This window comes from Suncus etruscus, chromosome 14 (assembly GCF_024139225.1).
Source record: "Suncus etruscus isolate mSunEtr1 chromosome 14, mSunEtr1.pri.cur, whole genome shotgun sequence".
Classification (NCBI taxonomy): Eukaryota; Metazoa; Chordata; class Mammalia; order Eulipotyphla; family Soricidae; genus Suncus; species Suncus etruscus.
The window spans coordinates 85,521,673-85,546,907 of NC_064861.1; the positions used below are offsets into that span (position 1 = coordinate 85,521,673).

The window sequence follows — 25,235 nt, forward strand, 5'->3', positions numbered from 1 at the left end:
GGACAAGGAAAGCTTTGGTATCAGCCATGGTGAGTGCAGCCACTGCTACAAAAAGACTTGGGGCCAGCAGATCTGATGGAAGCTAGGGCACCCCTGAGTGAAGTTCAGAGGGGACTTGCTTAGGCTGTTCAATGAACTCAAAAAAGCAATGAAATGGAATACCAATGAAACACAGGATTATAGGGGATAAAACATGAGAAAATTACAAATTGAAATGTCTGAACTATAAAACTTATTCATAAAATTGCAAAATGCATTGGAGGACCTTACCAAAAGAGTAAGAGCTACTGAGGACAGAATCAGTGAGCTTAAAGATGAAGTGCAAAGACACCAGACAACAACATAGATGGGGAAAGAAAAGCCTCAAAATAACTGCATGAAGAAATGAAATGGCCTAAGGGGGATTTGTCTTTAACATTCTTGAACTGAGTATAGTAAGGAGAAGGGAGGAAACAGAGTGGAGAAAGATAAATACAAATATTAAAGGATGGGGACCAGAGGCCACGTGGTTTCACATACATTAGTGGAGTTAAAAAAAGGACAAAACTAAAAATTCAAGCCAAATTTAACAACAATAGAATCAAGAGACTCTAACTTTAACAATCAAAACTTAAAATAGGACTGTTATACTGGTAGGTTGGCAAGGAGGGGTGGTATTATGGAATGCACTTGGAACACTGATTGAGGGAAATGAGGGGATTGGGCCTGAATCTTTATATGTCTAAAACACAACTATGAAGTATTTTTTAAATCAGAATGTTTTCAATAAAATTAAATTAAAGATAAACAGTAGATAAAACAAGCACACAAATTAATAAAAATGACAATAGAAATTTGGAATAAATTAAAAGGAAACAAAATAAGAATTATGGGGTCACAGAAAATCTTAAGGAACGTACCTATGAAACAGCAACAGTTGAATACATCATTGATGAGAGTTCGCAGAGCTGTAGAGGGCATGTGCCAACATCCTGGAATACCAGAGTACCAGCTAAAAGAGATCCAAATGAAATACCCCAAGGAATATTCTAGTAACAATGATGAAAACTACAGATATAGATAGAGTACAGAGGGTAGCAAGTTTAATAAAGGAAATAAGTATCCTTAAGATTAACAGCTTAAGTATGAAAAACAACACTACAGGCATCAAGGCAGTGGTGGGATAGATACAGCAAATAAACTCAATAAAATGTAACCAAAAATACTTTTATCAATACATCACACAAAAATACCATATTTTTCTGGTTATAAGGTGACTTTTTAGGCCATGAAAATTTCTTAAAAGTCAGGGGTCGAAATTTGACAAAAAAGAAATACAAATGGCCAAAAAGGCACATGAAAAAAATGCTTCGCGTTACTAATCATCAGGGAGATGCAAATCAAAAGAACTATGAGGTACTACCTCACTCCACAGAGATTGGCACACATCACAAAGAATGAGAACAAGCAGTGTTGGCGGGGATGTGGAGAGAAAGGAACTCTTATCCACTGCTGGTGAGAATGCCGCCTAGTCCAACCTTTCTGGAAAGCTATATGGAGATTCCTACAAAAACTGGAAATCGAGCTCCCATATGATATAGTTATACCACTCCTAGGAATTAACCTAGGAACACAAAAATACAATACAAAAATCCCTTCCTTACACCTATATTCATTGCAGCACTATTTACCATAGCAAGACTCTGTAACAACGAAGATGCCTCTCAACAGATGAAGGCTAAAGAAACTATGGTACATATATACAATGGAATATTATGCAACCATCAGGAGAGACAAAGTCATAAAATTTTCCTATACATGGATGTAAATGGAATCTCCTATGCTGAGAGAAAGACACAGAATGGTCTCACTCATCTATGGGTTTTAAGAAAAATGAAAGACACTCTTGCAATAATTTTCAGAAACAGAAAGAGGAGAGCTGGAAGTTCTAGCTCACGACATGAACCTCACCGCAAAGAGTGGTGAGTTTAGTTAGAGAAATAACTACATTGAGAACTATCCTAACAATGAGAATATATGAGGAAAATAGAAAGCTTGTCTAGAGTACAGGTGGGGGTGGAGTGGGGAGGAGGGATATTTGGGACATTGGTGATGGGAATATTGCACTGGTGATGGGGGTGTTCTTTACATGACTGAAACCAAACCATGGGGTCCGGAGAGATAGCACAGTGGTGTTTGCCTTGCAAGCAGTTGATCCAGGACCAAAGGTGGTTGGTTCGAATCCCGGTGTCCCATATGGTCCCCCGTGCCTGCCAGGAGCTATTTCTGAGCAGACAGCCAGGAGTAACCCCTGAGCACAGCCGGGTGTGGCCCAAAAAACAAAAAACAAAAAAACAAAACAAAAAAAAAAAGAAACCGAACCACAATTATGTTTTTAACCAAGGTGTCTAACTAAAATATTAAAAAAATGTCAGGGGTCATCTTATATGCAGATATACAGCATGCTGAAACTCACTCCAGCTTCAGGGACAAGTGATCCTCCCCCTCTTATCTCTGCACCCATTCCAGCTGCCAGGCATCATCACTCAGTCCTCTGCTTGTTCTGATTAATCTTTCAGGGCATACAGAGGAGCTGAGTTATTGAGTGCTGCATCCTATCCAGCGTCTGGGTGTCATAACTGGTATGCGGCTTTCCGATACTCAAACCCTATATTTTATTATTTTATTTTATATTATTTATTTATATTTTTGGGGGGGTCACACCCGGCAGCTCTCAGGGTTACTCCTGGCTCTATGCTCAGAAATTGCTCCTGGCAGGCTCGGGGACTATATGGGATGCCTGAATTTGAACCACCGTCCTTCTGCATGCAAGGCAAACACCCTACCTCCATGCTATCTCTCCAGCCCCAAACACTATATTTTAACAGGAAAAGTAGGGGGTCGTCTTTTACACTGGAGAATACAGTACCTTCATCCACCAGACTCCTTCAGGTTTGAAAGAAGGATACACAGTTTCAAGAGCTAAGGAACATTGCAACAAGCCAACTTAAAAGAAGAACTTAAGAGGGTCCTTTAAGGCAAAATATACCTCACAAACAGACCAAACTTTTACCAAAAAAATGGCACTAATGTCCAAAACAAAAATATTTTTCTTAAGCAGGAGAGATAGCACAGTAGTAGGGCATTTGCCTTGCATGTAGTCGATCCAGAGGGACCTGGTTCAATTCCCTGCATCCTTTATGGTCGCCTAGCATGCCAAGGGCAATTTCTGAGTGCAGAGCAGGAGTAACCCTGGAACACTGCTGGCTGTGACAAAAAAAAAAAAAACAATCAATTAATCAGTACATGAATAAATAAAGTTCTAAAAATATCTCTCTTATAAACGGCCCTGGCAAAGTTTAACAAGAAAATAATCTAACAGTATCTAAAAATGGGAAAAGATATAAACAAATATTTCCTTCATAAGGAAATACAGATGTTCAAAAGACACATTCGTCATCAATGAGGTGCAAATAGAAACAACAATGAGATATTATCTCACACCATGGAGACTGGCACACATCAAAAAGAACAAAAGCAACCAGTGCTGTCATGGATGCTGGAAGAAAGGGACTTTCATTCACAACTGGTGGGGATGTTGGCTGGTCCAGCCCTTTTGGAAAACAATACAGATATTCCTCAGAAAATTAGAAATTGAGCTTCCCTATGACCCAGTAGTCCACTTCTTGGAATATAACCCAGAAGCCCAAAAATACAATGTAGAAGAGCCCTCTGCACTCTTTGCAGCCTTATTTTCTCTGGAATGCCTCATCAGCAGAGTAAAAGCTGCTAAGGACAGAATCAGTGAGCTGGAAGATGAGTTACAAAACCTGTCCATTTAACAGAAGAGTCTTAAAATAAATGAAGATAGAAATTATCCTCAATAAAAGTCAACAGGCAACAATATATATTTGGGGAAAATTTAACTGGAACAGCATAGTGGTTTCAGAGAGCCAGAAAGAAACCTATAAGAAACAACTGTCAAAATATCATTACTGAGATATTTCCAGAATGCTGCAAATCAGCTGAGTCAGGCAGCACTGAGATGGGCTTCAGGGTTACTTGGTAGGAGGATGGGAGTGAGGAGTCAGCCAAGAGTGGATATTCAGAGATTAAACACATTCAAGAGCTGTCAGAATTGACAGCTCAGTTTGGAGTCTGCCTCACATTTAATCAAAAGTTAACAATAGCAGGAACTTGGGTAGGTCAAGCACGACATGTTTTTTAGCCATAGGGTTAAATATTATGTGTCAGCACAATCACTAGACAGCCATTTAAACATTATATGTATTTTATAATTTTTTTCTAATATAAATTCTTTATTTAAGCACAATGATTACAAACATGATTGTAGTTGGGTTTCAGTCATAAACAAAACACCCCCTCTTTCCAGTGCAACATTCCCACCACCAATGCACCCCTCCCTCCTTCCCATTCAATGCCAGTGTTTGAGACAGGCATTTTACTACAGTTACTTTTTGTTTGTTTGTTTGTTTTTGGGTCACACCCAGCAGTACCCAGGGGTTACTACTGGCTCTACACTCAGAAATGGCTCCTGGCAGGCTCAGGGGACCATATGGGATGCCAGGATTCGAACCACTGTCCTTCTGCATGCAAGGCAAATGCCTTACCTACATGCTATCTCTCCGACCCTTAAAGTTACTTTTGTAAAGTTTAGTGAGCTGTTTCTTCCTTTCTTAAAGAATAAGTTGTTTAAAAAAAAAATACAGTAGTAACGGTGTGAGAGTGGCAATCGCCATTGTTTGCATATAGGGGTCTTCAAACTACGGCCCGTGGGCCACATATTGTATTTATTCCCATTTTGTTTCTTCACTTCTAAATAAGATATATGCAGTGTGCATAGAAATTTGTTCATAATTTTTGTTTTTACTATAATCTGGCCCTCCAACAGTCTGAAGGACAGTGAACTGGCCCCCTGTTTAAAAAGTTTGAGGACCCCTGATAGGCCCAGCAAAATATGGGGAAAATGGAAAAAAAGCCTTGACCTAATTACAAGGAGGCGTCACTCCTGAAGTTTGCTGGCATAAGACTGACTCTGGGCTCCAGGCATAGCAGGCTGCCCAACCCCTGAGTCATTCTCCGTGGTCCTGGTGAAACTTTTTCCGCACATTAGCTGTTGTTGGTGTCAGGTTCCTGTAGTTAAAGAGTCTGGTTTCTTCGCATTTCCTTCTTCGAAGTCAAGCTGAGATGAAGTGTCCTCTAGTTTCACCTAGAGATGAAGTAGATGCAGAGAGACCTGTCCTGAAGCAGGTTGTTACTCTTGCTAACTTCTGGGAGTTAAGAGAACACTCTTTGAAATAAATCAATGTCAGAGCATTGGTAGGGTCTTCCTTAGTAATTCCTGGTAGTGTTATAGACAATTATGGTTATTTCCATAGATGGTATCCATGGTTCAGGGGTGTATAGGCAATGCCAATTCTTCTGAGGCCTGAGCCAAGTTATTATGCCAATGTTCAGGGTACAAGGCCTAACTGCATTACAAAATTTGTGTTCCCATCTCTATTAGATAAGAACTTGTTTGCATAATGTAACATTTTCCCATTTAATGTGCCTGTGCAAAAGAGGAACAGTGCCACGGGTATTATTGATACATCTGGAGGTCAAGGGAACAAGTCCAACATTCCCTGTAACTTGGTTCTATTATGAATTCTATACAGAGAGACTCTTCTACCAGAATTCCTTATTGAACAGATACCAAAGCGGGAGGGGGGACAACAGCAACAAAAATCAGTGGGCAAGATTGTCACTATATGAGAGGATATTCACAAAGAGTTATAAATGTTAAGAGAATACATATAATATATACAAAGGACATACACATGTCCCTTTTATGTCTTTAGAAATAGTTGTGGGGAGGGTGTTGAGTCTGGATGTTGGGTTGTGATTTGGCCACCTGGAGGCTGCAAAGGATTCCCAGCAGTTCTATATCAGGAATTGTCTTTGAGTGGAGGTTTCTCAGACACTGAGTATGGTAGCAAGCACTGGTAAAAAGTGAAAGAAGATGAGGAAGTAGGCCGCTGGGAGCAGATTAATAGAAACAGAGTATTGTTTTCTTCTCAGGGTGAGAGTCTAGTGTTTTACTTTGGAAGCTGGCTGGAAACTGGCTTGAGGGAGGATAATTATCTGCTTCATAAGGAGCAAAGAACTGAAGGTAAAAATGATTAAATGTAGGGCGATAGGCATTGTGGGGAGAGTAAAGGGCTATAAGAGAGCCTGTAAGGTGATGAGCCAATGGGGAAAGGAAAGAATACAATGCAGACATTATATATATTGTAAACATAGATGAAACCCTGGTATCCTATTATACTTACTATAATTTACTATATTTATAAATATAAATATAAAATATAACTATATAGTTAAAACTATATAAAATATAACTGTAATTTATAAAAAAAAAAGTAGGAAATATACATTGGTGGAAGAAAAGTTGGCATCAGATTTCGCAAGAAAGCCCTACTTGTGCAGGGTGGGGTTTTGGGAAGGCCTGTGGTCCCCTTTAAACTGCTCCCTGGGAGCCACCTCAGGAAGCCCTGGAGTTCCAAGAGGAAGGAGAGGGAAGGCTGTTGGTGAGGAGGCCTAGTCCCACAGTCTCCCCTAGGCTTGGTAAAAGGGCCTTTGGCCTGGAGTCGCACTATTCCCCATGCTGCCAAGGCTTCCGGTCCCAGAGAGAGGAAGCTAGTTCCCTAGTTGTGCTGGAAGCCGGAAGTTTGGCAGCCTGCTCCCAACCCCCATTGCATTTGTGCAGGGTGGGGCTTCGGGAAGGCCTGGGGTCCCCTTTAAACTGCTCTCCAGTACCCAACTCACATGGGAAAATATTATTGTAGAATCTACCAGCTTGGTGTAAGTAAAGTGTGTTCCAGAAATTTTTATTTTTATGCAAGGGGCAAAGGCACTCAGTTTTTTTAAATCTACTTGGCATTTTTAATTCTCAGTATGAATTAATGTTTAATAAGCTCATTGTTGCGATCCTGCCAAGGGCTAACCAAGGGCACAACTGACCTTTTCTCAGCAGTGTCTGCCAGAACCACACCACCTTTTTCAGGAGGGCTAAGCCTATAGCATAGCAGTCCTGCTGGTATTTAGTCATCATGCCTGCAGGACAAGGGTTATGGCACCAAAACGGAAAAATGCTTACACCCACATTCTGATGCCTGAAGAGTACCAGCCAAAAAAGATCCAAGTCAGAGAGAGAACTAGCAATAGGACCAACTAACAGCATGATGAGTCCACCCAATACTAGCCTGCAGAATTAAAAATGCCACTACCCATGCTATGCCTGCCCCTGTCCTAGAAAGGAACCAGTAGAAGGACTGAAAAACAGTGTGGAGGCTCTCCCATACCCCCTGAGGGTGGCAAGTGCCAAGATACACACTGCAACCCAGAAAGAAACCAGAGTGAGGAAGTAACAACAGTGCGGATTAATACCCTAAACCCTGAGGTGCAAAGTGCCCTGCACTCTACCCACACTCCCAGAAGGAAGCCAGCAGGAAGCTAAGAGCAAGCTTCACTGATATCCTGCAATTAATGAACCTCAGCACAACATATAGAATACATTACACTGCAAAGGACACAAGGGGGAAACAATGCAGAAAGCCACCGTGCAAAGAATATGACAGTAGCTCTGTAGACTCAACAAGTGCTGACCATCTATCTAGCCTCTATGATAAAGACTTTGTCACAGCCTGCTTGGTCTGGACACTATGAGACTTTTCAGAATATCAGCTCAGGAAGGTGGGTATAGGAAGTCAGTGAAATAGGATCAGGGATTCAGACACTCAGAAGTTATGTTGCATTTTGTCTCTTTATTTTTATCTCTATTTTTGTCTCTCTAACCTGGGTTTGAGTAGAATACTTACACTTATACTAATTTTCTTGGCAAGGTATAATTGCAGATATAATTGTTAGTTCTTACACTGTACTAGACCAAAATGTGCAGGGCAAGGTGTATGCTTATTATTACTCACTTAGGGCCTGGCATAACTTTCAGCTTCCGTGTTCCTTTAGCAAGGGACTGGCTATTGTTTTGGGCCTTGCTCCAGTTCATGTATTCTGAGTTGAGGCCTGAAATATTTGAGGGTGGTTAATAATTTTGTAAGACAAATAAGGAATTACTTAAACATGAAAAATTGCTCGTGGCAAGGCGAATTTTTATAAATCTGAGTAGTCTTTAAGAAAGGCTCAAAGAAAAGTTCTTAGGATGCTAGTGAAGTATGCCTTAAATAATATTTATGGAAAGTTCCCTGTTAGTTTCTCCATTTCCCTGAATGCCTCATGGACAGGTGACTAAAATCTCTTGGTGTCTTGGTGTCTTAGAGCACTGCTTTTGTGGGTACATGTGGCTCTTCAGTTTAGTGCCTTCCCTAGATTCTATCTTCCCTAGATAGAATGACAGACAGCTGGACCTCTCAATCTGATGCCCTAAGGCTTCTTGAGCCTAGTGCCCTCCTTTGGACTTGGGGTCAAAGTTCCTTTAAAAGGATGGATGTTACAAACTTTAGAGAATAAATCTGGAAATGGTCAAAGAACTAAAAGAGATAGTTGAATGATCAGAAAGAATCACAATAAGAATCAAGAGGATATGAAAGTGGGAGTGAGAAAATTTTAAACTGAAATAATAGGACTCAAAATTTGTTGGTAAAATAATCATCTAATTGGAAAGCCTCTTCAATAGAGCAACTGTAGTTAAGGACAGAATCAGTGAGCTGGAAGATGAGATGCACAACAACTTCATACAGCAGAAGAGATTAAAAAAGATCCTTAAATCAAATGAACAGAAAATGGAAAAAATTTTTAAATAATGTGAACAGCTGAAAATAGAAGTATTTGATAAACACAACAGAAATGACATAAGAATCATTGGAGTCCCATAGACCCAGAAAGAAAATTCTCCTAAAGAAACAGGAGTCAAGGAGATCATTGCAGAGAAACTTCCAGAGCTAAAAATTTCATGCAACCCAATTCTGCATGTCCAATGAGTATCAGCTAAAAGGAACTCAAAGAAAAGCACCCCATGACACAACCTAGTCACAATGATAAAGCCACAAATAGGGGTAGAATACTGAAAGCAGGAAGATCAAAAAGGGAAAGTACATTTAAATGAGCATCTTTAGGATTTGTAGCAAATTTGTCACAAGAAATTCTAGGCCTGAAGGGAGTGGTGGGATAGAATGACAAAACTCAACAAAATGAATGCTTTGCCCAGTGTAATCACTCAGCCAAACTCATATTCAGGTTTGAAAAAGTAATGCACAGCTTCATGTAAAAACAACAGCTCAGGATCTTTAAAGACTCAAAACCAGCCTTTAAACATGAGTAAGAGATCTATTTTAAGATAATACAGACCAAAACATACACACCAAACCCTTCAAAAAGATGGCATGTAATAACATGGCAAGTAAGCCTGTCAACTACAGTGGACCAAATGCACTAGTTAAGAGACACAGAGTGGCAAAATGGATCAAAAAATGAATTCTAATTTTTCTATCTGCAAGAAACATCTGAATAATTAGAACAAAGACAGACTCAAAATCAAAGGCTGGAGGACAATCATTCAATAAAAAACTCCCTTAAAGTATGGTGGCCATACTGTGTCATATCAGATGACACAGACCTTAGACTTAAACATGTTTTAAGGGATAAGATGGACACTTCTTAATAATCAAGGTATGTGTACAACAGGAAGAAATCACACTCCTAAACATATATGCATCAATCAGGGTCAAATTTCTGACAAATTTGAAGGAATACATCAATATCAACACAATAGTGTTGGGAGACTTTAGCACTGCCCTGTCATCTCTTGATAGACAAACAGGCTAATGCCTAACAAGAATACACTGGCTTAGTATGGAGAAATGAAAGATAATGGGCTTTATATATATATATATATATATATATATATATATATATATATATATATATATATATATATATAATAGGGCTCTCTGTCCCCACTAAACTGGATACACATTCTTCTCCAATGTACCTGGGTCATTCTCCAAGATAGTCCATATGCTGGCCAATAAAACATCTCCATAAAATAAGGAAGTTAGAAATTGTAAATTAGGAGTGAATTACAAACAGACACAGAGGAAAATTTAATACCTGAAAATTAAATCGCTCACTCCTGAACAACAAGTGGGTCAGAGATTAAAATCAAAGAGACAATCAGAACATTCCTAGAAACAAACAAGAATAAGAACACAATTTATCAGAATTTCTGGGACATAGTAAAAGGAAAATTTATAGCTTTGCAAGCACTCATCTGGGAGGAAGAAGGAGCCTACAGATAACTCATTGGCATAGTGTATAAATTGAATAGTGATCAGCAAAGTGAACCCAAAATACTAGATGGAGGGAAATAAAACAGCTTAAAGCAGAAATGAATGAATTGGGAATTCAAACCACAATCCAAAATAACAATGAAAGCAAGAGTTGGTTCTTTGAAAAAAATAAAATAAAGGAATAAATCACTAGCAAAACTCACATAGAACAAGAAAGAGAAAAACTTAGTAAACCGAAGAAATGGACATTAAGGAAACAACCCCATTCACATTAGTGTCACACAAAATAAAATATCTTGGAGTCTATTTGACTAAAGATGTGAAGGACTTATACAAAGAAAACTATAAAACCCTGCATTACAAAATAAGAGAAGACACATGGAAAATGGAAATCCATACCCTGCTCTTGGATTGGCAGGATTAATATCATTAAAATGACAATGCTCCCCAAAGCTTTGTACAGATTTAATATGATCCCTCTAAAGATACCCATGACATTCTTCAAAGAAGTGGACCAAACACTTCTGAAATTCATTTGGAAAATAAACACCTACAAATAGCTCAAAAAAAGGAATATGGGAGGTATTACTTTCCCCAACTTTAAACTGTATTACAAAGCCATAGTTATCAAAACAGCATGGTACTGGAATAAAGACAGACCCTCTGATCAGTGGAACAGACTTGAGTACTCAGAGAATGTTCCCCAGATATACTGTCACCTAATTTTTGATAAAAGTGCAAGAAATCCTAAATGGAACAGGGAAGGTCTCTTCAATAAGTGGTGTTGGCACAACTGGATAGCCACTTGTAAAAAAGTGAACTTAGACCTCCAGTTAACATCATGTACAAAGGTAAAATCCAAATGGATTAAAGACCTAGATATCATACCTGAAACCATAAAGTATATAGAACAACATGTAGGGGAAAGCTCCATGACATTGAGATTAAAGGTATCTTTAAAGAGGAAACAGTACTCTCTTAACAAGTGAAAGCAGAAATAAATAGATGGGACTTATTAAGCTGAGAAGCTTCTGCACCTCAAAGAAAATAGTGCCCAGAATACAAGAGCCACCCACTGAATGGGAGAAACTATTCACCCAATACACATCAGATTAGGGGTTAATATCCAAAATATACAAGACACTGACACAACTTTACAAGAAAAAAATCATCTAACCTCATCAAAAAATGGGGGAGAAGAAATGTACAGACACTTCGACAAAAAATAAATACAAATGGCTAAAAAACATATGAAAAATGCTCCACATCACTAATCATCAGGGAGATGCAAATCAAAACAACTATGAGGTACCATCTCACGCCATGGAGATTGGCACATATCACAAAGAATGAGAACAAGCAGTGTTGGTGGGGATGTGGAGGGAAAGGAATTCTTATTTACTGCTGGTAGGAAAGTCTTCTAGTCTAACCTTTGTGGAAAGAGATATGGAGATTTCTCCAAAAGCTAGAAGTTGAGATCCCATACGATCCAGCTATACCACTACTAGGGATATATCCTAGGAACACAAAAATATAATACAAAAATTCCTTTCTCACACCTATATTCATTGGAGCATTGTTTACAATAGCAAGACTCTGGAAACAGCCTATATGCCCTTCAATAGATGAATGGCTAAAAAACTATGGTACATAAATACAATAGAATATTATGCAGCCGTCAGAAGAGATGAAGTCATGAAATTTTCTTATACATGGATGTACATGGAATCTATTGTGCTGAGTGAAATAAGTCAGAGTGAGAGAGATAGACAAAGAATGGTCTCATTCATATATGATTTTTTTTTCCGAACCACCGTCCTTCTGCATGCCAGGTAAAATGCCCTACCTCCAAGTTATCTCTCTGCCCCTAAGGTGGTATTTTTTTTTTTAACATTCCCATCACCAATGTCCCAAGTCTCCCTCCTCCCCACCTGACCCCCGCCTGTACTCTAAACAGGTTCTCAATTTCCCTCATACATTCTCATTATTAGGACAGTTCAAAATGTAGTTATTTATCCAACTAAACTCATCACTCTTTATGATGAGCTTCCTGAGGTGAGCTGGAACTTCCAGCTCTTTTCTCTTTTGTGTCTGAAAGTTATTATTGCAAGAATGTCTTTCATTTTTCTTAAAACCCATAAATGTGTGAGACCATTCTGCGTTTTTCTCTCTCTCTCTGACTTATTTCACTCAGCATAATAGATTCCATGTACATCCATGTATAGGAAAATTTCATGACTTCATCTCTCCTGACAGCTGCATAATATTCCATTGTGTATATGTACCACAGTTTCTTTAGCCATTCGTCTGTTGAAGGGCATCTTGGTTGTTTCCAGAGTCTTGCTATGGTAAATAGAGCTGCAATGAATATAGGTGTAAGGAAGGGGTTTTTGTATTGTATTTTTGTGTTCCTAGGGTATATTCCTAGGAGTGGTATAGCTGGATCGTATGGGAGCTCGATTTCCAGTTTTTGGAGGAATCTCCATATCGCTTTCCATAAAGGTTGAACTAGACGGCATTCCCACCAGCAGTGGATAAGAGTTCCTTTCTCCCCAGATCCCCGCCAACACTGTTTATTCTCATTCTTTGTGATGTGTGCCATTCTCTGTGGTGTGAGGTGGTATCTCATCGTTGTTTTGATTTGCATCTCCCTGATGATTAGTGATGTGGAGCACTTTTTCATGTGTCTTTTGGCCATCTGTATTTCTTCTTTGTCAAAGTGTCTGTTCATTTCTTCTCCCCATTTTTTGATGGGATTAGATGTTTTTTTCTTGTAAAGTTCTGTCAGTGCCTTGTATATTTTGGAGATTAGCCCCTTATCTGATGGGTATTGGGTGAATAGTTTCTCCCACTCAGTGGGTGGCTCTTGTATCTTGGGCACTATTTCCTTTGAGGTGCAGAAGCTTCTCAGCTTAATATATTCCCATCTGTTAATTTCTGCTTTCACTTGCTTGGAGAGTGCAGTTTCTTCCTTGAAGATGCCTTTAGCCTCAATGTCCTGGAGTGTTTTACCTACGTATTGTTCTATATATCTTATGGTTTTGGGGCTGATATCGAGGTCTTTAATCCATTTGGATTTTACCTTCGTACATGATGTTAGCTGGGGGTCTAAGTTCAATTTTTTGCAAGTGGCTACCCAGTTTTGCCAACACCACTTGTTGAAGAGGCTTTCTTTGTTCCATTTAGGATTTTTTGCTCCTTTATCAAAAATTAGATGATTGTATGTCTGGGGAACATTCTCTGAGTATTCAAGCTTATTCCACTGATCTGAGGGCCTGTCTTTATTCCAATACCATGCTGTTTTGATAACTATTGCTTTGTAGTAAAGTTTAAAATTGGGGAAAGTAATTCCTCCCATATTCTTTTTCCCAATGATTGCTTTAGCTATTCGAGGGTGTTTATTGTTCCAAACAAATTTCAAAAGTGCCTGATCTACCTCTTTGAAGAATGTCATAGGTATCTTTAGAGGGATAGCATTGAATCTGTATAACGCCTTGGGGAGTATTGCCATTTTGATGATGTTAATCCTGCCAATCCATGAGCAGGGTATGTGTTTCCATTTCCACGTGTCCTCTCTTATTTCTTGGAGCAGAGTTTTATAGTTTTCTTTGTATAGGTCTTTCACATTTTTAGTCAAGTTGATTCCAAGATATTTGAGTTTGTGTGGCACTATTGTGAATGGGGTTGTTTTCTTAATGTCTATTTCTTCCTTATTACTATTGGTGTATAGAAAGGCCATTGATTTTTGTGTGTTAATTTTGTAGCCTGCTACCTTGCTATATGAGTCTATTGTTTCTAGAAGCTTTTTGGTAGAGTCTTTAGGGTTTTCTAAGTAGAGCATCATGTCATCTGCAAACAGTGAGAGCTTGACTTCTTCCTTTCCTATCTGGATTCCCTTGATATCTTTTTCTTGCCTAATCGCTATAGCAAGTAGTTCCAGTGCTATGTTGAATAGGAGTGGTGAGAGAGGACAGCCTTGTCTTGTGCCAGAATTTAGAGGAAAGGCTTTCAGTTTTTCTCCATTGAGGACAATATTTGCCTCTGGCTTGTGGTAGATGGCCTTAACTATATTGAGAAAGGTTCCCTCCATTCCCATCTTGCTGAGAGTTTTGATCAAGAATGGGTGTTGGACCTTGTCAAATGCTTTCTCTGCGTCGATTGATATGATCATGTGATTTTTATTTTTCTTGCTGTTGATGTTGTGTATTATGTTGATAGATTTACAGATGTTAAACCAGCCTTGCATTCCTGAAATAAAACCTACTTGATCGTAGTGGATGATCTTCTTAATGAGGCATTGAATCCTATTTGCCAGGATTTTGTTGAAGATCTTTGCATCTGCATTCATCAGCGATATTGGTCTGTAATTTTCTTTTTTCGTAGCATCTCTGTCTGGTTTAGGTATCAAGGTAATGTTGGCTTCATAAAAGCTATTTGGAAGTTTTCCTGTTTTTTCAATTTCATGAAAGAGTCTTGCCAGGATTGGTAGTAGTTCCTCTTGAAAGGTTTGAAAGAATTCATTAGTAAATCCATCTGGGCCTGGGCTTTTGTTTTTGGGCAGACATTTGATTACTTTCTTAATTTCCTCAATAGTAATGGGTGTGTTTAGATATGCTACATCCTCTTCATTCAATCGTGGAAGATTATAAGATTCCAAAAATTTATCCATTTCTTCCAGGTTTTCATTTTTAGTGGCATAGAGTTTCTCAAAGTAGTTTCTGATTACCCTTTGAATCTCTACCATATCAGTAGTGATCTCTCCTTTTTCATTCCTAATATGAGTTATCAAGTTTCTCTCTCTTTCTTTCTTTGTTAGTTTTGCCAGTGGTCTATCAATCTTGTTTATTTTTTCAAAGAACCAACTTCTGCTTTCGTTGATCTTTTGGATGGTTTTTCTGGTTTCCACTTCATTGATTTCTGATCTCAGCTTTGTTATTTCCTTCTGCCTCCCTATTTTTGGATCCTTTTGTTGAGCACTTTCTAATTCTATGAGCTGCGTCATTAAGCTATTCAGGTATGCCCCTTCTTCTTTCCTGATGTGTGCTTGCAAAGCTATAAATTTTCCTCTCAGTACTGCTTTTGCTGTGTCCCATAGGTTCTGATAAATTATGTCTCCATTGTCATTTGTTTTCAGGAAGGTTTTGATTTCCTCTTTAATTTCATCTCGGACCCACTGATTATTCAGTATGAGGCTATTTAACTTCCAGGTGTTAAAATTTTTCTTCTGTGTCCCTTTGTAATTTATATATAATTTCAGGGCTTTGTGGTCAGCAAAGGCAGCCTGCAAAATTTCTATCCTCTTGATATTATGGAGGTATGTTTTGTGTGCTAACATGTAGTCTATCCTAGAGAATGTCCCATGTACATTAGAGAAAAATGTGTATCCAGGCTTCTGGGGGTGGAGTGTCCTGTATATATCTACTAGGCCTCTTACTTCCATTTCTCTCCTCAGGTCTAGTATATTCTTGTTGGGTTTCAGTCTGGTTGACCTGTCTAGTGTTGACAATGCCGTGTTGAGGTCTCCCACAATTATTGTGTTGTTATTAATATTATTTTTCAGATTTGTCAACAGTTGTATTAAATATTTTGCTGGCCCCTCATTCGGTGCATATACGTTTAGGAGGGTTTTTTTCTTCCTGCTGCACATATCCCTTGATTAATACAAAATGTCCATCTTTGTCCCTTACAACATTCCTAAGTATAAAGTTTGCATCATCTGATATTAATATGGCCACTCCAGCTTTTTTTTGGGTGTTGTTTGCTTGGATGATTTTCCTCCAGCCTTTTATTTTGAGTCTATGTTTGTTCTGACTATTCAGGTGCGTTTCTTGTAGGCAGCAGAAGGTTGGATTGAGTTTTTTGATCCATTTAGCCACTCTGTGTCTCTTAACTGGTGCATTTAGTCCATTGACATTGAGAGAAAGAATTGTCCTGGGAGTTAGTGCCATCTTTATATTAAAGTTTGGTGTGTCTGTTGGTAAGCCTTGTCTTAAAGTATGCCATTCAGTTTTTCTTTTTAGAATGGTTTTGAGTCTGTGAAGTTTTTGAGCTGTTGTTTGTCTGTGAAACTATGTATTGTTCCTTCAAACCTGAAAGTGAGTTTTGCTGGGTGCAGTATTCTAGGCGAAGCATTTATTTCATTGAGTTTTGTCACTATGTCCCACCACTGCCTTCTGGCCTTGAGTGTTTCTGATGACAGGTCTGCAGTAAATCTCAAGGATGTTCCCTTAAATGTAATTTCTCTTTTCGATCTTGCTGCTTTCAGAATTCTGTCTCTATCTATGGGATTCGTCATTGTGACTAGGATGTGTCTTGGGGTGTTTTTTCTGGGGTCTCTTTTAGTTGGCACTCTTCGGGCATGCAGGATTTGATCACATGTATTCATTATCTCTGGTAGTTTCTCTTTAATGATGTTCTTGACTGTTGATTCTTCCCGGAGATTTTCTTCCTGAGTCTCTGGGACTCCAATGATTCTTAAGTTGTTTCTGTTGAGCTTATCATAGACTTCTATTTTCATCTGTTCCCATTCTTTGAGTAATTTTTCCATTGTTTGATCATTTGCTTTGAGGCTTTTTTCCAATTTCTTCTGCTGTATGTAATTGTTATGTATCTCATCTTCCAGTGTACTGATTCTATCCTCAGCTGCTGTTAACCTGTGGGAAATCTCAAACATGTTTTTCTTCAATTCATCTACTGAGTTTCTCAGACCTGTTATTTGATCTGAAATTTTCGTTTGGAGTTTTCTCATTTCTATCTTCATATTCTCCTGATTCTTTTTAGTTTTCTCTTCTATACTTTGTTTGAGTTCTTTGAACATGTTCCATATTGCAACTCTAAACTCCTTATCTGAGAGACTGACTAGGTGGTTGATCATGTTCAAGTCATCAGAGTTGCCATCTTCATTCTCTATGTCTGGCACTGGCCCATGTTGTTTCCCCATTATCACACTAGTACTGCGTGTTTTTCTATGTGTTGTGATTGTATTCATCGGCTAAATGCTGTGCACCGTCGCGAAGGGGAGCGGAGCAACCGTGCTCCTCTGGCTTCTCCCTTTCTGGGCGTGTCGACTCACCTCCACGGAAGGCTCACAGGAAGGCAGGCTGACAGATGGGCCGCACTCAGGATGAAATCAGGCCAAAAATGCAGGAAAGCAGAGTAGAGAGGCAGAAGGGTGCTGGCATCTGAGATCCAGCGAAGTTCAGTGGCTCCTCCCTTTCTGGGCGTGTCGACTCACCTCCACGGAAGGCTCACGGGAAGGCAGACTCCCCGGAAAGTTCACAGGAAGGCAGGCTGGCTGATGAGCCGCACCAAGGGTGAAATCAGGCCGAAAATGCAGGACAGCAGAGTAGAGAGGCAGAAGGGTACTGGCATGTGAGATCCAGCAGAGTTCGGTGGCTCCTCCCTTTCTGGGCGTGTCGGCTCACCTCCACAGAAGGCTCACGGGAAGGCAGACTCCCCGGAAAGCTCACAGGAAAGCAGGCTGGCTGATGAGCCGCACCAAGGGTGAAATCAGACCGAAAATGCAGTACAACAGAGTCGAGAGGCAGAAGGGTGCTGGCATCTGAGATCCAGCGAAGTTCAGTGGCTCCTCCCTTTCTGGGCATGTCGACTCACCTCCACGGAAGGCTCACGGGAAGGCAGACTCCCCGGAAAGTTCACAGGAAGGCAGGCTGGCTGATGAGCCGCAGCAAGGGTGAAATCAGGCCGAAAATGCAGGACAGCAGAGTAGAGAGGCAGAAGGGTGCTGGCATCTGAGATCCAGCGAAGTTCACTGGCTCCTCCCTTTCTGGGCGTGTCGACTCACCTCCACGGAAGGCTCACAGGAAGGCAGACTCCCCGGAAAGCTCACAGGAAAGCAGGCTGGCTGATGGGCCGCACCAAGGGTGAAATCAGGCCGAAAATGCAGGACAGCAGAGTAGAGAGGCAGAAGGGTGCTGTCATCTCCTCATCTATGGTTTTTAAGAAAAATGAAAAACATTTATGTAATGATTCTCAGATAAAAAACAGAGGAGGACTGGAGGGTTCAGCTACTGACATGAAACTCACAACAGGGATTTTTAGTGCAGTCACAGAAATAATTACACTGAGAACTCATAACAAAATGTGACTGAATGAGGAAAGTAGAAAGCCTGTATAGAGTACAGGCCAGTGTAGGGTGGGGAGGAAGGACACCTGGGATATTGGTGATGGGAATGTTGCACTGGTGAAGGATTTATACACTCACACACACATATATGTATGTATGTGTATATATATATGTAAATCAAAAAAAGAAAAGATAAGGCCTCCCAATGCTTGCCACAGGCTGTGTTCTTTATACTGACTGTATACAAAGAGGAGGTACAGTAAATGCACCCCATATACACCTCAACCCAGGCCCTTTGCCTGTTCTGTATTGTGAATGGGGGGGACAAGAAATTTCTTCACAATCTTTGAATATTACCTGTCCATCTGACCTTCATTTCTCTACCTATGAATTCATTTCTTTAGAATACAAGATTTGCCCTTGGTGGCTGGGGTCTGCACATGACAGACTCAGATGGAAAGACAGGAATGAAGTAAATCCAAGAAGCTCAATTTGGTACAGTTTCACTGCTACTTTTCCTGTTTCCTCTCTCTGTCCTCTGCAGAGCTTTCTTTCAGTATCTGCCACTGTCTGTTTCTCTTTCTCTCCCAGTCCCTTCACTGTCACTCTTGATCTCTTACATTTCTTTGTCTTGGTTCTTCCAATTTTATCTTTTTTCTTCTCACTCCCTTGGTCCTTGTTTCTCTGCTCTCTGTATGTGAGCCTCAGACTCTCCCTTCCACACGCTGCACTCAGGTACTTCAATCTCCTGAGAGAGAACCTGTCACCTTTGTTTCAACCACACCCTTTTGGAGACAGTGGAGGCAACTGCAAGTGGTACTTTCAGGACTCCCCTGCTTCCCACTCTGGTCATTGACCTTCACCTGTGGAAAGATAACACTGAGAACATGATCTTGATCTTTCCTTACCTCTCTTAATTCCTTTTCAGGAAGTGCTATTTCTGTCTTTTAAAAGAAAGTGATTAGAATGCACATCCACTGTCTGCATGTCTTCATTATGCTGGCTGCATAGACTCATTTGTCTTTTCAAAGGAGAGAGATATATAAGAGACTCTGAAAAATCATGGGGTAAACCAGAGTTGCATCTGAAAATGGCAAACTCAGGAAGAAATAAGGTTCAAGTTCTTCACCTTTTGAAGCCAGGCCAGATGCACTCACCACTCAGGAGCATCGGATGCAGAGCTTGGAATTCCTGACTTACCCAGCTACAAATGAGGCTATATAACAATACTAATTTTGATACTGGCATTCCATTAATACAAACCAATTTACAAATCCACGTAATTTTTCAAAGCCACCTAATGTTCAGAAACAAAGCAAATAACAGGAAGATCAACTAGCAACGAAAAACTTTAGACAATGACTTAGAATGACCTCATTGGATGATACAATAATTTTCACAATGTTTCCTTAGTTGATTTTTTAAGAATAATATCACTATAACTTATCTAAAAATAAGAAATGCTAAATATATTATTTAGTACTTGCCAAAGAATAGGCTTGGAAATAGGTGGAAATCAGGTTATTGGTTAAGACACTTTCACATTGGTTTTTGGAATTGGTGCTGGAACCTGGAGTGGCAGAAAAATATTATAAGCAACTGTGTCTATCATGGTCTGTTGGTGTACCTATCTGAGACCCTGGATTTGGGTGTAGCTACCTAAGACCCACCCATTTCTGGGAGGGGTCTTGGGAACCAGATATTAGGTGTAACCTTACCTGCAAGACCCCGCCCATTCCTGGGAGGGGTCTTGGAATAGGTAGATAAACCCTGACGCCAGGGAATTAAGGGTGGCTCTGCCCTACTGCACCCGCGGGCTTTAGGTTCTTTGCCTCTTTTGGTCTTTGACCAGGATGGAGGCCAAAGGAAGATGGCTGAATTATAAGATGCAGGGCTAAGAATGGCCGAATGCTTGAAAGGTTATGAGATAGGCCACACACCTGTGGTGATCAGGGCATGAATAAAGATGATGCTTCCTAATGCCTGCCTGTGAGTGATTTTGCCTTTCACCTGGGCCTGGGACCCACCAGCTGGATGGGGATCACAGAGCCACGTGGCCTGGGGTGGCAGAGAGAAAGATCCCTCCATCCATCGCCATCCAGCCCCATCTTTAATTATTTGATACTACAACGGTCTTTGATTAAAATAGTTTGTAAGATGATTTATCATGATTTCTTGCTCAAATACGAGTAAGGGGAGGGGCCGGAGCAGTGGCACAAGCAGTAGGGCATTTTTCTTGCACACACTAAGGATGGACTATGGTTCTATTCCCAGGCTCTCATATGGTTCCCCAAGCCAGAAGCGATTTTCAAGCGCATAGTCAGGAGTAACCCCTGAGCGTCACCTGGTGTGGCCCAAAAATAAAATGGAAAAAAAAGAGTAAGGGGAATCCTTACACTGAAGCTTTATTCCATGATTACTTTCTAGTCCCACCGCAACAACAATCTTGTTCACTGCATCCTGTCAGACCCTCTCTCCCTCCAGAAACTAGTGGCCTTTTAGTCACTGTATATTTCTCTCTTAATCACCCTTTCTATGACTATATGTAACCTTATTTTGTGTGTGTGTGTGTGTGTGTGTGTCACACCAGGTGGCACACTCAAGATTTTTTCTTGGCTCTTGCTAAGAAATCTCTCCTGGCCAGCTATATGGGATGCTGGTGTGGAACCCATGACAGTCCTGGTTGGAAGTATGCAAAGGAAATGCCCTACCAATCTATCACTCCAGCTTCATGAAACTATTTTTATTGCCACAGACTCTATCTCAGTTTTTTTCTCTATCTTTTCTACTCTGTGTCTTCCTGTCTCTATGGTCTTTCTCTCTCTCTCCAATTCTAGTGCTCACCATTAGTATTCTGCAGCTTCTCCACCAAATACTGAGCCTCCTCCTGAATTTACTCCTCAGTGCTCTGCATTCCCATTATGATGTCTCTCATGGTGACCAGAACAAATTTTTGAATAATCTTCCAACATGTTGCAGCAGTCAGAAAAAGAGAACTTGAATTCATTTGCACCTCATGTGCTAATTCAAAATCCTCTACCCTAATCCTTAACCCCATTTCTCAGGATACATAGAGGCTCTTATTTATTACTGGATAACTGGTTCCATCACAGCAATGTTGCTCTGACCAAAGAAGGCATCACCTTGGTCCACCAGAGCTCCCCAGATGGTCTCTGTCCCACATAGTATGACCACATATCTTGGTCCAAGTGAAGAGTGGACACATCCCCATATTGTTCTCACATTTGTCAAGCATATCCACAACCTTGTTTACTAGAAATTTGTACATCTCTGTTCACCCCAGGCATTAGACAAAAAAAATTACTGGAGGATTTTCTGAAGGATATTTTTTTCTTCCCCAAACTCAGCAAGTAATACATTTATCTATAACTCAACCCACCCCAAAATTGGTTTCTTCAGCTAAGTAAATGGACCGCCTCAAGATCAGAGAACACACTTGGGAAAGCACTTGCCTCCATGTGGCTAACCTGGAATCTGAGGAACTTAATTAGATCTTTGGAGCTCACCAATGAGTGATCTCTAAGCAAAGAATGAAGATGAAGACCTGATCACATCTGGAATGGTCAAAAATAAACAAAACACAAAGAATTAGTTTCCTAATGTGAAAAATGTTCATCATCATTTATTGAGATGCAAAAGATAACAACTATGAGAAATCATATGGCACAGGAAGTTTGGCATCTACCGTATTTTTCAGCATATAAGACGACTTTTTTTTTAGTTTTTCAGGCCACACACGTTTGATGCTCAGGGGTTACTCCTGACTAAGTGCTCAGAAATTGCCCCGGCTTGGGGGAACCATATGGGACACCGGGGGATCGAACCGTGGTCCATCCTTGGCCAGATCGAACCATAGTCATTCCTTGGCTAGTGCTTGCAAGACAGACACCTTGCCTCTAGCGCCACCTCGCCGGCCCCATATAAGACGATTTTTGAAACAAAAAAAAGTCAACAGAAAATAGGGAGTCATCTTATTTGCTGAGTATATCCCAAAAAACGTTTCGATATGCTGCTAAATAAAAATCGTCTGGATATTGCCATAAAATGGATTTTCCAACGTGATCCTGCACCAATCACTGCAAGGCTGCTCGAACAGTCTCTCTAACTCAGCCAATCCAAGCAGGCTTTTTATGCATGCAAATTATGCAATATTCTGTACCCGAATCTACACTGTAAAAAGCCTGCTCAGATTGGCCAGAGTCAGAGAGAAAGTCTTAAATTAGGGGGTCATTTTATGTAAATTATCTGTGCTGTCAAATCCTTTGTTGGGTATTTGTGATTCCAAGAACAGTCCCCAGAATGAGAAATTACTTCCCATCTTCTTTGTCCTCTTTTGGGGGGAGACCTTGGTAATATTTATCCGCAGCAAATAATAATCCACACAGACAAGAAGGATAGGGTGTAAAAGATTGGGCAAAGAGAGCGAGAGAATCCTCTTGCAGCCTGCAAACAGCTTTCACAAAAGGATCCCTCTCCCCTGTCCATCAAGCTATTTATTGCCAACTCCACAGCGCCCCCACCTGGAAGGGCTAGGTGGGACAATAGTCACAGAACAATCCTAAGGAAATATTTTTATATACAACAATTCCAAGAATAATCTTATGGAAACTTTTTCATATACTACAGTCTTATACGCCCAGTCATCTTATATGCCGGAAAATATGGTATCTAAAAGACAAGCAATGTTCTTCTTGTGGAACAGTAATAGAGGAACCCTCTTTCACTGTTGGGGAGAATGTCATCTGCTTCAGCTTGTGGAAGGCAGATATGGAAACTTCTCCAAAAATAATAAGTATACTCATAATAAGAATAACCAAAATTCTATTTTTGGCATCCTCACTTTATACAAAATATTAATTCAAAAAGATATATGTATTTCTATATTAACTGCTGTGCATAGTTCAATCTACAGAATATGGAAACAGTTAATTGATTCAATGATAAATTAATGGATAAAGAAGGTGGGATGAGATTGTAATGCAAAAGTAAAAATTAAGAAATCAGAGTATGTAGCAATGTGGTTGTTACTGGTGGATATCAGGTTAAGTAAATAAGTCAGAGAAAGAACAAATACTGGATGACTTCAATCTACTATGTATTCTAAAGACAGAAAATGAGATAGACTGACATGTTGGAAAATGGTAATTTTTTTGACTTAAAGTAAAAACCTGCTAACATTTCAATAAGTAAATTGCTCTCTGTTGCTAATAATATCTGTTTCTCAAAGACATTGATGATAGTCCTTTCTTAGGGACCCTGCAACTTTTTTCCCCTTATGCTTATAGTTTCAAGCACCCAGCACACGTGTTGGCAGCACGCTGTAAAATTTTACACACATAGTTCTCTTTCAAACACCTCTTCTCACCTCTCTAAGTGCCCCCAAAACATAGCACATTGATTTCCAACACAGCAGGATCTCCCTGGAGTCCCTGTTTTGCCATCGTCCAACTTCATGTCTGTGGCACTTAATCAGCAATAATTGCACATGACGACTGAAGAAAGTCAGTCCATCTCATGAATAATCAAAAATTAAGAATCAACCCCTTGGAATCAACTTGACTAAAAATGTGAAGGACCTATACAAAGAAAACTATAAAACTCTGCTCCAAGAAATAAGAGAGGACACGCGGAAATGGAAACACATACCCTGCTCATGGATTGGCAGGATTAACATCATCAAAATGGCAATACTCCCCAAGGCGTTATACAGATTCAATGCTATCCCTCTAAAGATACCTATGACATTCTTCAAAGAGGTGGATCAGGCACTTTTGAAATTTGTTCGGAACAATAAACACCCTAGAATAGCTAAAGCAATCATTGGGAAAAAGAATATGGGAGGAATTACTTTCCCCAACTTTAAACTGTACTACAAAGCAATAGTTATCAAAACAGCATGGTATTGGAATAAGGACAGACCCTCAGATCAGTGGAATAGGCTTGAATACTCAGAAAATGTTCCCCAGACATACAATCACCTAATTTTTTTTTTTTTTTGGTTTTTGGGCCACACCCAGTAACGCTCAGGGGTTACTCCTGGCTATGTGCTCAGAAGTCGCTCCTGGCTTGGGGGGACCATATGGGACGCCAGGGGATCGAACCGCGGTCCGTCCGAGGCTAGCGTAGGCAAGGCAGGCACCTTACCTTTAGCGCCACCGCCCGGCCCCACCTAATTTTTGATAAAGGAGCAGGAAATCCTAAATGGAGCAAGGAAAGCCTCTTCAACAAGTGGTGTTGGCACAAATGGCTAGCCACTTGCAAAAAATTGAACTTAGACCCCCAGCTAACATCATGTACGAAGGTAAAATCCAAATGGATTAAAGACCTCGATATCAGACCCCAAACCATAAGATATATAGAACAACACATAGGCAAAACTCTCCAGGACATTGAGACTACAGGCATCTTCAAGGAGGAAACTGCACTCTCCAAGCAAGTGAAAACAGAGATTAACAGATGGGAATATATTAAGTTGAGAAGCTTCTGCACCTCAAAGGAAATAGTGCCCAGGATACAAGAGCCACCCACTGAGTGGGAGAATCTATTCACCCAATACCCATCAGACAAGGGGCTAATCTCCAAAATATACAAGGCACTGACAGAAATTTACAAGAAAAAAACATCTAATCCCATCAACAAATGGGGAGAAGAAACGAACAGACACTTTGACAAAGAAGAAATACAAATGGCCAAAAGACACATGAAAAAATGCTCCACATCACTAATCATCAGGGAGATGCAAATCAAAACAACAATGAGATACCACCTCACACCACAGAGAATGGCACACATCACAAAGAATGAGAACAAACAGTGCTGGCGGGGATGTGGAGAGAAAGGAA

The 25,235-nt window shown here is 40.1% G+C and overlaps 1 non-coding gene across 1 annotated transcript; it reads left to right on the top strand.

Moving 5' to 3' along the window:
• Positions 1-18,568: 18,568 nt before the first annotated feature.
• Positions 18,569-18,702, top strand: LOC126029389 (small nucleolar RNA SNORA51). The gene has a single exon (XR_007503000.1). It is a non-coding gene; the product is annotated as a small nucleolar RNA SNORA51 (small nucleolar RNA).
• The last annotated feature ends 6,533 nt before the right edge of the window (positions 18,703-25,235 follow it).